The sequence below is a fragment of the Perca flavescens genome, chromosome 23, assembly GCF_004354835.1.
Source record: "Perca flavescens isolate YP-PL-M2 chromosome 23, PFLA_1.0, whole genome shotgun sequence".
NCBI lineage: Eukaryota > Metazoa > Chordata > Actinopteri > Perciformes > Percidae > Perca > Perca flavescens.
In genome coordinates, this window is record NC_041353.1 from 16,895,445 (window position 1) to 16,911,159 (window position 15,715).

General features: G+C 43.1%; 1 long non-coding RNA gene across 5 annotated transcripts in view; it reads left to right on the forward strand.

Annotated features, from left to right (window-relative positions):
- The first annotated feature begins 1,427 nt into the window (after positions 1 to 1,427).
- LOC114550552 (uncharacterized) overlaps positions 1,428 to 15,715 on the forward strand; it is a 113,352-nt gene continuing 99,064 nt past the window's right edge. For 4 of the 5 annotated variants that reach the window (XR_003691709.1, XR_003691711.1, XR_003691712.1 and 1 more), the window contains exons 1-2: positions 1,428 to 1,565; positions 2,275 to 2,479. This is a non-coding gene — a long non-coding RNA (uncharacterized LOC114550552). Of the gene's footprint in view, positions 1,566 to 2,274; positions 2,480 to 4,680; positions 4,950 to 15,715 lie in introns of those variants that run through there. The other variant, XR_003691708.1, reaches the window with a different exon arrangement.

The following is a 15,715-nucleotide window of genomic DNA, read 5'->3' on the forward strand; positions in this document are numbered from 1 at the left end:
TTTTCTAAATTAGAAAATATTTTCTAAACCAGTCAAAGTCCCACATTTTTTACTCTACAAGCACACATGCATACCTTATTGGACACGTTTTTGAAATCTAAACCTTAATAGGTTGAGCACTGCGACACCAATTCACTGCTGTGCAGGCCGACCCCCCTCTTTGTCTTCCTTTTCTTAAACTTAGATTCTCCATTAATTCAAACACCGTGTATACTTATTGTATATCATCATGCTCCTGCTGCCTTTTAATATTTTAAACCTAGAACTACAAGCCAATTAGTTTTTAGTGCAATTAAACAAGCACAAGTTTAAATCAACTTTAAACTTAGATGATCCTGACAACAGCGGTCTGGTAAAGGAAGTTTGTTGATTTTGCACAACTTCCTTCTTGTTCAAGACTCTTAAGGAATCAATCTAATTTGATTATTTTGGTGGGAACTGCTCATATGTACATAACTTATTATACCTCTTCTGGATACTGTTTTGTTTTTATTCTTTCTATTTCCATCTTAAGTGTTGGCTCACTTGGCACAGCATGCACCTTGTTAATCTGTCATAAATTTGAATCCCCGCAGTGCCAGAGGACATGTTAGTTTGAGATATTCTCTTGTTTTTAATCACACCTGCTTTTTCTCCTGTAAATGCAGCTTTTCTAATGTTAATACGTGCTCTTTAAGCACCAGTGGCTGCTGCAGCTTGCCAACTCTCACCCATATTTTCTTCAGGAAATGCCTTCTCTAGTTATTTTTAATGCTTTTTCTACATATACTATTCTGAATTTCCAAATGATGCTCCTGCTGAGAAATGTAGGGTTCTTAGTAAATGTGTCAGGAGCTGTATTAATGAAATCATTACAGTTCCCCTCTCGATTACAAGAGATGTTTCAGTACTGACTGTAAAAACCTGTAGCTGAAGAGCATGCTCATTTATTGGAGTAAAACTACCAATGCAACAATTAGAAGTATAAGTCCTGTATTCAAAGAAAATGTATAAAAAATGGTAACCGTAAAATCAAGAAAGAAAGCTTTGAACTATATTGGTTGACTATTAGTCCAGTTTTGACCCCATACAAATGGTCACACGGTAAATCTGAGGGGTCAATGGGGTAGAAAAGACTTTGTACATTTCTCTAATCCTTGTTCTTTTTCTGAAATACTGAATAGTTTTAACTATTTTGGTGCAAAGTTCAGTCGATATGTCAAGGGGAACCCTATAAACATGTAAAATGTTAAAGGTAACTGAAAGTAGCACGTAAAAAAACTGTAGTGAAGTAAAAAGTCCAATATTTCCCTCTGAAATGTGGTGGAGTAGAAGTATAAAGTTAAATAATACAGCTAGTATCCCTCCAGCTCAAGCTAACTGAGAGACACGTTTGGTATCCGCTCAGCACAGCAGAATGAGGCGGCCATTTTCAGTGTGTCCACAGAGAGGCGCTGTGGCTCCACACAAAACCTCCCTCCGTTTGGCCCATAGACTATACCGTCTATGGTTTTGCCTGGACGTAATTTTTCGGTGTACCTGAGCGTCCACCTGCTCTGCTCAGCTCTGCTCACTCTCCCACCCAGGTAGGCATCAGTATTCTGCATATAAACCGTTTCCATCACTGTGTTCAAATGGTGAATGCACCGATTAGAGAGAATGTCAATTAATGCTAAACCAGTTTAAAGACATGGCTGCTGTGTTGGCGCCTCTCTTTCTTCTCGAGCTCTGCTAAAAGTCACTGGCCATATGCCCCCCCCCCCGCCTCTTCCATTTTCTTGTTTTTTCACAGAGAGTGGGCAGACAATTCTCATCTTAAGTGTTTTATTTGTTTATATGCTACTATAGTCAGATAAAAGTTGGCTAACTGAGATGGAGGGGTTTGAAGTGTAAACAGCGCTGTGTGGGCGTGAGTTGAACCCATACCTACCAATTCCAACTGGTAGAGTTTGCTCTGCGGGTTCATTTAAGAAGTGCGTCTTAAAAAGGCCAAAAAAAGCGAGGCACGTCCTCGATGCAAATTTGAATGGAGACTGTTGAAATATGCATTTTACTTAAGCCAATCCATCTCTTTGTTATTTCAAGCTACTGACGTTCGGAGAGGTAAAGTAGCGTTATGGGGGATTAAATGAGCTAGTAATGGCCCTGTGATATAGAAAGCCACCTTCAAGCCACATTGAAAGACATCTCCCATCTTTCTAAACGATTGGAGCTAATGTGGTCGCGCGCAAAACGCACAGCAGCAGAGTCTGACTCCATCCCTCTCTCCCTCCTTTGTCTGTCTGTCTTCACCAGATACTAATTGTGTGGGGAGGTAAACATAGCAGTCAAGTGGAGAGGACGGCGAGTCAAGCGTGAATATCAATCTCCCCACATCAGTGTCATCAGATGACTTTGACTGAGTTGAGGCGGGCTCATTAGAGCGCTGGAGCAGGCCGCAATAACATCCAGGTGGAGGCCTCCGAAGCTACGGAAGCCCGCAGAGCTCACCAGTTAACAGGTTAGCATTAGGGGTGGCACGGTTCGGTTCGTATCACGGTTTTCGGTTCTGTACGGTTCTTTTGTTCTTTTAATCTTTAACACTGCAGAAATATACTTCAGCATATGATATATTGATAAAATATGCTAAAATTAGCATATTGAATGCATGTTGCACAGTGCTTGCACACAGTGGCAGTTTTATCTATTGTTTTTATTTCCGCTGTCATCATAGGTAACATGAAATCCCAAATGTTCCCACACACCAGACTTGTGCGACGCCGGCGCATCCTCCAACTCCGGGCAGCCTTCCTTATCTCTCCCGCTTGACATTTCTACACGTGGCGTGACCTGCAGCGCTCCACTTGAGGAGCGGTCGGCTCGGCTCGCCGCCTCTCGGAAAATCTTTTGACCCGGCCTTTGTCGATTGACAGATTCAGCAACTGTATGGCCTATTTCTCGCTTAAAATGTTTTCAGAAACACGTTTCAGTGAACTATTTTTGTAAAAAAACCAGATCTTATTCAGAACAAGACGCCGTTAGAGTCTGTTTTGAAATTCGGGAGCAGCAAGACCCACGTGACACGTTCGTCCAGTCAGCTGCCCATGTGTTGCGTTCGTCACGCTCATCCCGCTCGTCATTTCCGGTAAGTGTTTTAACGTAGGCGTAACCGTGCGTGTGTACGTTTTAATCCAACCGCCCACCTTGTGTCACCATGGGTCAGGGAGGCAAAGAAAAACACACGCACACACACACGATACACTCCTCTGCATGCATTAATGAGCTTGCAGGCACATGGAACCACACATGTTCATAGCAGTAAATGTGTGCGAGCATGTTCCATATTAATGCATCTTCTAATTAGGAACTAGCGCCACCAGCAGTTCTTTGGTTCTCACGTCAGGAAGTGACAGCAAGTATTGCCTGGGTTTCACAATGGTGCCAGACCTGGCAACTAATTCCTGATACATTTTCCTCCCAAGGTTTTGGCGATTGGTGCCTTTTTTTTTTTTTTTCTTGACATTTTTGACTTTTCTTGGCAGATTAATTCAAGGCGGAATGAAAGTCTCTAGGGCTGCTTTTATTCTGCACCTGAGTCATTGTTGATTTTCTGACAAAAAAAAACCTAAAGCAGAGATGGAAAAATAGTTAAAAGAATGCTGATCATTCTCTGGTTTCAGATTCTAATAAAAAGTAGAAGTTGCTGCTTTTCTTTGTTATATATCATTGCAGATAGAATATCTTTGGGTTTTGGACTTGTGGTCAGACAAAACCAGATTATTTAAGACGTCACCTTGGAATTGGAAGTTGCAATCTGCATTTGTTGGCATTTTATAGACTGATTATTAGACCTTTATAATTTCCCCTTAAGTGGCTTTAAGGTTGGACACATCTTTGTATTCTGTCTCTCTGACATAGGCTGTATATCAAATTCCCGTTCGTCTAGCTCTTTATTAAAGCTATATATTGTTTAAATCTTATACATTTGCTGTGTTTCATCCACCCATCTCTCTCCCCCTTTCATGTCTATCCACTTTCAAATAACAGAAAAAGCCCCCAAAAAAACGATGGAGATACTAAGAGCTAGAAAGGGGCTAGAAAGTAATATTCAGTTAATTGCCGTATACAATTTCACCGCTAGACGGGAGAAATTCTTACACAGTGTAGCTTTAAGACAACAAAATAGTTCCCTAGAAGCTCAAAAACTCTCCCAAAAAGCTGCATAGAGACTCGTCTTATTTGTGACTGAAAGTTGGGAGGTGTGTGAGGTGACTCGTGAAGGAAACACACTCTGAACCCTGCCCCGATCCTCCTGCATTAAACATCACGCAAACCATTTCAGTTTGGAACACGTACAAAAATATTATCCTCCACTGCTCCCTTCCACCTCCCTCCTTTTTTCCCCCCCTCTCTCTCTCTCTCTCTCTCTCGATGGGACCCTGATAGGCCTAATCTCCAGTGGCTATGTTCAAAACACTGGGCCAGAATAGCACGGGCCCTAGGTAGATAAATATTTATGGGGTGCGTTTACTTCTTACCACAGAGGAGAAGTAGAAATAGTGTGTTTCCAAGGTGAGCAAAACAAACCACTTCAAAGGAATTTAAATGCAGTTCATGTAAATGTTCTCCCACAGTCACATGTTCCTGCAGAGATTATCGCTAGATTGTTAATGAAGGATTCACGCCCGATGCCGGATGACCTGATTATTGTCTTGTTTGCAGAAAACGGGAGCCCGGGGGCATCGGTGAACGAAGTAGATGGAAATAATTTCAAATGTACGCGCACAAAGACGGACTGTACGGTCACAGTCATGAGGTCCTGCCATTAAGTCGTGGCTTTTGGGCAGCAAGCAATCAAACCAGCCGGTTCCATCATCCATTGATCAGAGCGCACTGTGATCAGAAAGAGCGCCGCTAATGGAACGACATGAAAGAGCTGCTGAGCACGGATGAAGCCACAAAAAAAAATTAATAAAAAATCATCAACGGTTCCCTTGGGGTGTCATTTGTTTACAGCTAATCCGTAACAAACTATATAGGCTTTCACTCAGTCTGCAGCTTAACACCTGCGATCAAATAGCCACTGTTGAATGTGTTTATCACATCTCTCTGGGTTCTCATTCAGTAGCTCCACCGGTAGACGGCTGCTCGTCACACGTGCCCCCATCAAACGCAGCCAGGCGACGGCTAATTATCTGCCAACGTCATGATTCAGCTGGCTCCAGGAGAGAGAGAGGGAGATAGGGAGATAGAGAGTCGGGGAATAGTTGGTTGGTTGGGTGGGGGACCAGCAGGGCTCAGAGCGCTGCCCTTTGATGTGAAAGATAATTACTTGTGTAGTTAAGCTAATTGGCAGTAAGTCCAGAATAAAAGTAAAGAGAATAACTGTCGCTTCCGCTGTAGCCTGAGTGAGCTCAAGCTGCGAGCCAAACAGCGTGTGATTTTTAGTTAATTTAGATTTTGTATTTTGGCACAGGTTTGGTATGAATTTGATATAATGTACATGAATGGGCTTTTTGGATGCATGTTTTGGTACCGTTAAGAAGGGATTGCCACCCGTTTGCCACATCATAGTTTGTTTACAGGTGTTGAGTACTACTGCATCGTGAAAAAAAGTTGCATAAAGCCTTTTGTGGCCCAAGAGGGAGCTCTGGGAAGTCTGATGCATTGCTTCAAGTGATGTCTCTTGACTCTCCGACTGATCTGCCTCAACTGTGGTTGAGTTGGATTGTGGGTAATGTAGGCGTCAGGGAGGAAGGATATATGAAATAAAAAAGACGCTATCTCTGGTTCTGTTGCATTGAATTTGACAATGTTAGAGGAGTGCAATGCTAAAACAGTGGAGTACTCTTCAAGAGCAATAATAATAATAAAAAAATGTCATATAGCACATTTCATGCTAACAAAAAAAACACTGAAAAGATCCATATCAAGATCGTTTGTTATATTACGTTACTATCGGCCGTCAATATATCGCTATCTTATCTTGTTTTTGTTAACTTTTTAAACTCCCAAATATGAATATTGTTAATGGTATCAAAAATCTAGTACGGCCAGGCTATATAATGAGACTAGTCAGTCATTAACAGCACTGTAGGATTTTAGAAATACTGAGGTCAAGTCCCAACGCAACCCCACCACCGCCTTTTAAAAACGATTTGGCCAACACACCGAACGGAAAGTTTGTGAAATTGTCTAATTATTCTGATTAAGACTTCATATTTTGTTATTTTTAGCCGTTCACTTCTACTTTCTGTAAATGTTATTCCCCTACTTGAAAGTCTAAATGGCACACATCCTCCTCCACGCCCAAATCCTTAGCGTGCTTCTTTTCCCGTTGGCCTGGAGGTAGCACAACAAATCCATTGAGTGTAAGAAGAATACTTGAGCTGTAGACATGTAGATCATGTCCTACAGTTGCATATGTGCCTGAGCGGGTTTAAATATGGGGACCCCTCAGGGTGGTGTGTGTGTTGTGTGTTTTGTGTGTGTGTGTGTGTGTGTGTGGGTTTGTGTTAAGTGGCTTCATCCCAGCTCTCGTGGAAAAAGAGACTCCCCCGACGTTCTCATCACCATTCTGCCGCATTCCAAGGACACTGGTGTGATTGACGGGGCTTAATGTGTATCTTGCCAGAATTGGATTTGATCCTGTGGGCTCTGCCACGGGGCCCCTATGTTAGATTTACTCCCACCCCTTCCACTCCTATTCTCCCCTCCCTTTTCCTCTGTCGAACAAACAGAAACAGAATTGCCTCTTCTGGAGCAGCTCCTGCCTGCCCCGCTTGCTGCATTGTGGCGAGATCATGCGCGGATCTGTGTCACTGGGTGATTGTGCTGCTTGTGTTTTACGAGGGATGGCAGGGACGTAGGAGAGGATTTGTGCATGTGAAAAGACAGACGGAGAAAGAGCAGGTGTGACAGTGGGAGCTTGTATGCGTGCGTACGTATTTTATGTACAGGCGTGTGTTGTGGCATATGTGTTCACGTTTGCCTGCCTGTTTATGCCTGAGAATAAGAGAGGGGGGGAGGGGGGAGGATAGGGGTTTGCATTGTAGATGCACCTGGTGCCACAGAGCTGTAATTTCCCCTTGCAGAATTTTAGCTGGATAATCGCACTTCCCCTGCTGGCACCTCACGCTTCAAAGCACTGATGAGATGAAACAAAACAATGATTTGTGGCGGGCTTGTCGGAAACGCTGCACCGCGCTCTGTTTGGGGCTGAGGTGGCGTGGCACTCCTGGTTGCATAGGCGCAACTTTTCCCACCCCGCGTACATCAAGGCCTAATTACGTCTGTAAGTGACAGCATGGTGCCTAATGTAAAGCTGGGCTTGAGTCTGGGGCACCTGAACAGTCTCCACAGTGGGCATTAGCTGTCAGCGTCCACATAAAAGAGACCACATTTTCTACCAAGCTTCCATCAATCCCAAAGATGGCCAGAATGAGCATACCGAGAGCTTGTTGTTCATGCCATATCGTTCAGATCTTTGAAAACTGTAGTCATCAGTTACAACAAGCTCCATGTCATGAAGCTGTGGGCATACGAGCAGGGCCCATTTCTCCCCGGCTTTTAGATAGCTGAACCTTGTCTCCCACAGATCTGTGGCAGTAACATCCTTATCACCGGCAAAAAGCCTGCCATCCGGGGTTTATCCATTTGGCTGAAGACTGACATTACTGCAATAGCGTCCCTCCTTATCTCTGTCTGATTCGGAGGCTGAGGAAGGGAATGCAGACCAAGACAGATTCCCATTTCAGCTGAGAAGGGAACAATGAGTTTCTATCTTGGTTCCATGTGGAGGCACGGCTGAAGTGGCACCCTTAATCCCTTCGTACATGTGTGGATATGCACAAACAAACACCGTGTCATGTGCTGGGTTTAATCTGTGTTTGTGCCCCATAGGCTCCTTGTTATCATCTTGAATATTGCAAGTGCTTCATGAATAATGGACATTGCTTGACCGTGTATTAGCCCCTCCAGGAGTCCTCTGCAGTCGTGCATAATTGAACGTGAATTCAACCAATCGGGAATATCTGCAAGACAGGAAAAGATATTTGCAGTTCTTTGCAAATACCTGCAATAGTTTCCACAAAAAAACTGCTCGCCAGTGTTACCAGTCACCACAGTAGCGTTCTGCACATGCCTAACACTGAGACTTAAACCCAACCTTCATGTAATGCATTAATGACTATGGCGATTATGTCAAAAAATTGCGATTAGACAATTATGTAATAATTGTTACAGGCCTAAGAAAGACAGACATTTCTTCAAAAATGACATGTGAAAGTGACCAAACTCGACCCTAGCCTAAAGCTTTACACTAAGAAAAAGGCCTCATCCCGACCCCAGACCTAATTAGCTAGTAGACGGAACTGTACACCAAAGTTTTCACATGAAAATATTGTAATTCAGACTCACTTTTATGAGCCAAGGTCCAATTAAAAAATGAGCCAAACAAACCTTTCTTCAACTACAGTGAAAAGGACTTTGTTCCCCAGAACTCGTCTCCTCAGGCAGTGCTTGTCCCCAGGCTATGTATAGCTCAACAAAGCGTCTGCCATTTCTAATGTAATAAAATGACTGTGCGCTGAAACAGTCAGTAATTGTAATTGTGATTTATTTATTTGAACTGGGACAGTGCACAAAAGACATTAAAGGTCCTATGACATGCTGCTCGTTGGATGCTTTTATATAGACCTCAGTGGTCCCCTAATACTGTATCTGAAGTCTCTTTCCCGAAATTCAGCCTCGGTGCAGAATTACAGCCACTAGAGCCAGTCCCACAATGAGCTTTCCTTAGTATGTGCCATTTCTGTGTCTGTCGCTTTAAATGCTATTGAGGAGGAAAGAGACACTTTGCTTGTTTGAAAAGCCATGATGTCTCTCTCTCTCTCATGGGTGGGCCAAATTCTCTGGGCGGCAAAGCAGAGAAAGGGGAGGTAACCTTGCTCCTTATGACCTCATAAGGAGCAGATTCCAAATTGGCCCATCTGAGCTTTCATTTTCTCAAAGGCAGAGCAGGATACCCAGGGCTCGGTTTACACCTATCGCCATTTCTAGCCACTGGGGGACCATAGGCAGGCTGGGAGAACGGATATTAATGTTAAAAAACCTCAAAGTGAAATTATCATGCCACGGGACCTTTTTAATAGATGTCTTGTGCCTGGTTGTAGCAAATTGCTAGTTTCTGCCAGTAGTCTCTGGGCAGGTAGATGGCGCAATAAAATACAAACCAGCTACAGTATACAATACAGATACATAAAGTCATGAAAATCTAAACACATTATTGTCCCCCTATCCCATCCCATCTCGAGGTAAAAACCAGAACCCCCCCATAAACACACAGTAATTTAGCACATCACTTCACTGGTCGGCGCAAGTCTGCTTTGTTAATCATTTATTTGATTTACGGAAATTTAATTGGCAACAATTATGATGTCCACATTTTAAGTTAAAGTCTCACAAATTAACTGGTACGAGCTTCACAAATGTGAGTATTGGCTGGTTTTCTTCATCTTCTGTGACAGTAAATTGAATACTTTTACAGTTTGGACTGCCACCTTGGACTCAAGGAAATTGTGTTGCCCATTTTTTTCTCAGTATGTTCTACCATTTTATAGACCAAGCGATCGGGAAAATAATTGGCAGAAACATTTGAATGCCAAATAGTTGCAGCCCTAAAACTGATATATACACTGTATGTATATAAATTGTATTTATAGAAAGGTATACAGCGAGGCTCTTATTTTGGGAAGGGGATGAGTCCATATAACTTTGCTCTGCGGTAGCTGCTCCGGGTGCAGATGCAGGGGAATGCAGGTTGGAGATTGTAAAACAATAAAGGATGGTCTGTCTAACAGGTCGGAAGAGAAATAGGGATGTTATTTATTTTATTTTTTTTAATGTTTCTTCTTTTACTACTGGGTCTGGCGCCGTTCTCTTGTCAAATAAACTCACTAAGTTATCTTGCTAGATGGCGACAGTAAAGTCACCGCTGCTTCTTTCCCCAAAGATCTCCAGATTAAGTAAAAGTGATAATTTCTCTCTCTCCCTCTCTCTCCAGCCCTCTTCAGCTCTTTTATTCAGCCTCCTTCCTCCAACCAATCCCTTTGCAGGGTGTAGTCCCTGTTTTTCCTGTAGGGGCCTGTTAATGCCACCACGTATTTCCCTGTTGCACCTGACTACTTAAGTGTCTGTGCTCCCCCACCTGCCCGCACTCATGCTGTTAAATGATTAATGCCGAATGTAAAGACCCAGCAACTTTCTGGCTCCGACTCTTCCCTCCGCTTCCTCCCTGTCTCTCTGCCTCCCCTCGGTCTCACCCCACCTCCTCCGAGGCTATTGATTGTAGAACAAAGGGGAGGGACTCGGGCTGACCCCCACATTACAAGTGTATGGAGTATAATTACCTGCAGGGCTCTCTCCCTGCTCGCTCCTCTCATCCCTTCACCGACTCCCTCTCTGTTAAACAAAAACACTGCCGAGCCGATAAGGCAAAACGCTCAGCTAAATTAAACATGTCAGTTTTTTAATGTAGTTTATTTACTTTGGTGTGTTTACCTATTACTGTCAGCTATGATTTCATCTGCTGTGTGTGTGTGTGTGTGTGTGTGTGTGTGTGTGTGTGTGTGTGTGTGTGTGTGTGTGTGTGTGTGTGTGTGTGTGTGTGTGTGTGTGTGTGTGTGTGTGTGTGTGTGTGTGTGTGTGTGTGTTTAGCTGGAGGCTTAAACCTGCTTTGTATAATAATGCATTAGAAGCTAAATGTGAGGCTCTTGTCACTTAAGCCCACAGGAAACGCAAAGTATTTTCCACCTGGGGAATCTGCATTTGGGCATAAGATAAGCTTTAACAGCATCCATCATTACATCCTTTTTAAAAAGCAGTGCAAGGCCATCTTGAAAGTTGGCTAATGAAAAGTCTTTAGTGGAAATATTGATTCCTTAAGAGGGAAAACAGGTAGTGGTTTTGCTTGCTATAGCTCATTAAGTAGAAATACGTGCATACAATTAATTCATGTTGATTAAACTAAAGCAAGTACTTTGCACAAGGAGGAATGAAAGCACTCCTTTGCTTCTAGGTCCCTTTTGCTTTTGGATTTCTGGTGTTTTGTTTGCTTGTATGACTTTGATTGCTGGGTTTAAGGAGGCACGGGGGTGGTGTGGGACTGAAATCTGTGTTAATAGAGCAACTCAGCAATGAGTTAATAACTAAGTCATGATCGAATGGTCGAAACAGTCAACTAAATATGGATAAATGGTTATAATGTCCAGCTTTTACCACTCCAAATGGTGGTAGTGTGAATTGTGATTTCTCTGGTGATGTAAAATGCAGCCCTTTTTTTAAATGTATTGTCTGTCCTGGTTTCTGTACTTCTAATGTATAGGTTTGCTGTTTTCCTTCTCCCTTTTTTGTAATGGTTTTTTGTATGCAAACTATATGCCTTTATTCTGAATAGGCCTGCTCGATTCGGGGAAAAATATGAATCACGATTTTTTTAGCTTAGAATTGAGTTTCTTGAACCAATTGAATCACGATTCTCTGCCACAATGTTTTTCTCACGAAGTGTAATGTTTATTGCACACATGAACCATGACAAAACAAAACAAATTGGCAGTACCAAACGTTTTTTGGCACCTATAGCACATTGTGCATCACCACAACCCTGTAAACATAGAGGCTTCAATGAATAAACAAAATTAAGTACATACATATTCAGAAACGGTGCCTTTAAACGAGCAGTAAGGACTTCTGTACGGTTGTGATGTCACAACTATACTATCTAGGTTGAAAATGCCGCTACAGTGCTGTTACAGTCTTTTTTTTAAGGCAGAGACTCCGAGAATGCAGACGTGAAAGACCCGGAAATGCTGACCAATAAGAGCAGACTTGGCTTTTTTGGGAGGGGGAATTAAAGAGACAGTCGCTAAAACGGAGCGTTTCAGACCGAGGGGGAATACAGGAGTATTCAGAGAGACAGTATGAGAAAAAGAATGTGTTTTTTCAACATTAAAGCATGTAATCATGTTCTGGTAGAAACCCAAAATACAAGTATGAACCTGAAAATGAGAACAATATGGGAGCTTTAAAACAAGTGAAAGATGTCAGGCCCAAATTCAGTCTAGTTTACCAAACAAATACATTCAGTCAAGATAAAAAAAGAAGATGGGGTCAAGCCTTAGTTCTGTGGCGGTGAGTTACGTCTGTTGTTCACACCCCACCCATGAAGCCTTTCAGTGGGGCATTGTATTTGTCGTAAAAGATGCTCTCTTTGACAGAAAGTGTCCTCTGGTGGCTAAGGTTCCTTCAGTTCTGATGTGGTCTTATGCTGCTCTTTAAGGGAGCAGAGGAGTTGTTGAAAGCCAACTTGAAGGCGAGACTTCAGTCCTTTTCAGACTAAAATAAATAACACAGAGAACCTGTCTGCTATTTCCATCATATGGTATTTGCTTTGCAACAGTTATGTTAGAAATCAAGAAACTGCAAACAGTTGGCAGTCTGCATTGATATCCAATACAGCAAACACGTCTGCTGTGTCGTACACTCTTGAAAATCCGCCGGACGTCACATTGTGAAACGGGGGAAAAAAACCTGTGAAACGGATCTCAGCCAGACAGTTTTATTATCCAGTTTGTAATTTTGTAACAGCCTCTTGAAAAAAAAAAAAAAAAAAAAAAAACCATAACAATCCATTTGGCTGGCTCTCTCAAGCAATCGTACAACCAGAAATGTTTTCTCCCTCCCTTATCAGTGCTTCTCACAAACAACAGCATGGGATTTAGCACTGTAGTTAGCACAATACAACACCACACAAGGCTGATGAAATATATTTAGAAATACTGTGAGGGCTATGTGATATTAAGACCACATTCCTGTTATTGAGCGCCATCATTCAATTTCAACCAATGATGTGCCAGTTGTCGCTGAGCCCAAAAAAAACTTTGTTTTTCTCTCCTCTGATTCATACTTTTGCACAAAGAGGCGAGAGCCAAAGCCGTCACGAGGATCTTATTAGTCTGTTTATTTCATGGAGAGATCAAGCAGCCTTAATATTTTCTACTCGCTGTTAATACCATATTGATTTTTGTTTTGCATTCCTCAAGAAGCCAGAGGTTTTAGGCTCTTTTTAAATGCTTACCCATGCTTTCGCTAATGCCTTTTTGTGGCTTATTATTTAATGCAACACAAACATAGGTGCACGTGTTGTGTTGTAGAATCCAGTAGTTACCAGTGATTTTAATCTCGTGGTATTGGCATTTAGATTTAGTCCTGGCCGGCCCAGTTGCCCCACATACTGTAGCCTCGCTGTGGCGCTCACAAGTGGGCCAGTCCAGTTTGGGCCGGGCCGGGCCGGGCCAGGGCAAACAGCTTGTGTGTGTGCGCAGCCCATGGGTCCATCCATCTGCAGTCTGACAGATTCTGGCTCGCTCCCAGCCCTTTAGCGCAGCCATTACAACACCAGCCACCAAAGCGGTGCCACATGTATGCCTCCTCAAGATTAGCGGGAACATACGTGTGTGTGTGTGTGTGTGTGTGTGTGTGTGTGTGTGTGTGTGTGTGTGTGTGTGTGTGTGTGTGTGTGTGTGTGTGTGTGTGTGTGTGTGTGTGTGTGTGTGTGTGTGTGTGTGTGTGTGTGTGTGTGTGTGTGTGTGTGTGTGTGTGTGTGTGTGTGTCGAGGGCACAAGCCCAAGTGTAATAGGTTGATAAATCACCCACTAGCTGCAAATTAATGAACAGCATATGGAAGCGAGTGCAAATACGCCGCCAACTGAAACAATTGCACCGAATTACTTTATCTTGCAAAACAAAAAAATCAATTAAAGGCTGATATATATCTCACGTTGCTACATCCCTCATGTTGCGAAGGGAAAGAGAAAGCAGGGAGAGCGCAGGTTTCCAAGTTTTCATTTTGCACGAGAAGGAGAGAGGAAAGCAAAAGTTCTGCTGAAGGTCAGTTTAAATGGAGAAAGGCAGACGTTTCTTCCTGACTTGTTTGCCTGGAAAAAAAACAACAAGTTAAATCAACAAGCTGGAGTCGATAGAAATGGGATAAAAACCTTCCGGGCTGCCTCTTAAGAGTATGAATTCCATATTCATTTACGTTTTGAACGTCATGGAACCACTTTGGGGCGGACCACTTTGGACAGACCCATGTTTAAGAGCTCACAAAGAAAAGAAAAGCATGCATCAGTTTAATGGCGTTTCACAATTTTCAGCAGAGGAGACCTTCAGCGCGACAGCAGGGCACCGCGGTGAGATAGGAAGAGACAGGCGAAGGGAGGAGAGATGGGAAAGAATAAAGTGAATAGAGTTAGTTAGGTGGTCAAGGCGCCACCTGTGATCCGCAGTAAAACTAAACCCTCTCACTCCCAATCCTCTCCTCCTCCCCTCATCTCTTTGTTTTTTTTTTTTTTTTTTAAGGTCCTCGGAGGACGTTGCCGCCGTATTCTTTCAGTGGTAAAATGTCCCCAGGCACAAAGCTATTTCAGATGCTTTACCGGTGGGCCCAAAGTGATAGAAAAGGCGTAATTTGTTTTGACTTTGCCTCTCACACAAACCAATCTCCCAGTGTTATTTAACTCCCTCGCTCTTCTCTCGCTCTCAGCAGCATGTGACGGCAAACAACAATTCTCAGGTTGCCATGGATCTCCGCTATTTATAGTGTGTGTGTGTGTGTGTGTGTGTGTGTGTGTGTGTGTGTGTGTGTGTGTGTGTGTGTGTCCCGTGCACCTGCGTGTGTGTGTTTTTAATTGTCGGAGCTTGTGTATTCGTTAGCATATGAGCTCCCCCTCCTCCCCCTCTTGTTTGTTACCATCATGCATTTGAAATACTGTCATAGCCTAACTATTGCATTGCAGATTTAGTTGCGCCCCATTGTTGCTAGACCAAAAAACAAAACAAAGCTTTTGTAACTTTAAATTAGACTTAAAAAATCTATTCATGCTGTAATCCCAGCGCACTCATTATCTGGGCTGGTATGATCCGAGGATACAGAGAAGAAGCAGCGACAAGACGCCTAAAACAACACCTGACGTTCCCGAAATAGAGAGCTTCATTATGCCGGAGCAGGGAAGGATCCAGCCCTCGCCTGTTGATAATCAATTCCCTCTGGTGACTTCTGAACAGCACTCTTCAGCCATGATGCTGGAAAAGAGAGGATAGCTAAAAGAAGCTCTCTCTCTCAACTTCCGCAGAGCGAGCTTCTGCATTCACCGTTTTGCTTTGCGCACACGCACACACACGTCAGATTGATTACACCTTTTTTTTTTTTTGTTTTCCTCTCTTTTAACTGTACTCGACTGCCTGATGCTTTACTGTCAGGAGGTAATCCGGTATCCTCACGCAAACAAATAGCGAGAGAGGAAGGAAAGACGTCTCCTTGTCACACTCGGCCTCTTTTCTAGCCACCACAAAGAGCTTTCATCACTTTCCCCTGCGTCATGTACAACAATGGCGTTCCAACCTGTTTCCATCTGGCGTACCACACAGCCCTAGGTGAGCTCAAGAACCCCTTTATCGCTGCTACCCGTCATGTTCCAGATATGTCTTTTATGAATGGGCTTTAAGATGGATGTCCTTTTAACAGTTCATTATGTAAAGTTCATAGTTCACAATTGAATTGTCAATGTTTAGGTTGCTTTGGTCAAAATTGCGCTTGTACTTCTACCAGTTATGGTATGGGTCCATAGCGTTAGGGTTCCATATATAGGCCCCTAACGCGAGCAGTTATCCGTTTCTCTTCACTGACCATTGACAAGCA